The sequence below is a fragment of the Penaeus chinensis genome, unplaced genomic scaffold (genome assembly GCF_019202785.1).
Source record: "Penaeus chinensis breed Huanghai No. 1 unplaced genomic scaffold, ASM1920278v2 CTG_7642, whole genome shotgun sequence".
In the NCBI taxonomy this organism is placed as follows: Eukaryota; Metazoa; Arthropoda; class Malacostraca; order Decapoda; family Penaeidae; genus Penaeus; species Penaeus chinensis.
In genome coordinates this window covers 25,001-26,320 of record NW_025918614.1, presented here as the reverse complement: position 1 = coordinate 26,320, position 1,320 = coordinate 25,001, and positions in this window count along the sequence as shown.

Genomic DNA, 1,320 nt, shown 5'->3' with positions numbered 1-1,320 from the left:
ACTGCTTCCAACAAATTGGCCCGCATCAGCTTCCGTTCCTCTTCTGTGCCATTCGCTTGGACTCCCAGCAGCTGGTGACTCCATTCCCTCAGCCGCTGGGCCTCCATATCCAACTGGCTGAGGTTGAGGCACAGGTGGTTGCTCTCGATCTCCCTTTGCTCGTCAACAGGTCGCTCGTCGTCCGCTGGAATTCCAGCTTGGACAGAACGTCTCGTTCTCCGAATTCCGCCTGGTGGCCTTGGGGTTCGAGGCCGCGGGAGGAAACTCGCTTGGAATCACCGCCTTTCTGCTCGAGAATAGTGCTTATAAATGCTAGCTCTGGCGCTCGCGTCAAGGAAGTATGGGTTATACTTGAGGAACACAGTGCAAGATGAGCAGCGCCCCTTGAACATTCCTCCACCAACAGTTAAGACATACAGCGCATCAGCGTCTTTATCATGCCAATCAATTCGCGGTACTTCTAGTCGTCTTTATTTCTTTATCTCTCGATCGTTAGTATGATCTGTCGCGTCCTTGCTACTTCCTCGTCAATTTCCGCTTTCTGCCGCCGTAAAACGGCAATATTCTCTTCCAATTGACCCCTCTTCCCGTGGAACTCTCTAAGTCTGGCTTCTTGTTCGCCGAGTGACATCAGCCGGGAGTTCCTCTCTCGCATTTCTCTGCTGGCGTTCTGGAGGAGTGCATTAGTAACGGCGTGTTTCAGAGCCTCCACATCCTGCAGGATCGCCGAAGCCCTCCCCGCCACGCCTGGCTCCTCGCCTGCTCTGGAACTCACGAGATCTCCCAGGACCTCTTCTAAGAAGGTGTTTTCGTCCCTCTCGACCTCCACTGCGGCGGCGCTAAATTTGTTTCAGGTTAATTCAAGTTTTGATGAAGTCTGAACTACATGATGCTGAATTCCAGTTCATTCAGTTATGAACTATTTCACAGGAAAATCTTTCCTGCGTTTGTTTGCATGTCTAGAATAATTATCTTCATAAGGAAAATCATTCTTGTTTCCTATAATGCAACTCATCTTAATTACTTCCCATCAATCCTGCATTTTCGCGTACAACTACTCTCATTTCCCTGAAGGAAATATTTTCTAAGTATGGCCTATCTACGTACATTTTCATGGGAATGTCTTTTGTTCTGCATCCTTGCACATGAATCCTACATATTATTTTCGTGGAGAATCATTACTATATTTTACATGGTTCTGTAAACTCATAATTTTCTCGAGATTTTATCCTACAATCTCGATAGTTCACTACTGCCTTCTGTCACTCAGGTGAATGTTGCAATTAACACCCTCTATCCCAAATCAATGACACGTTGCTT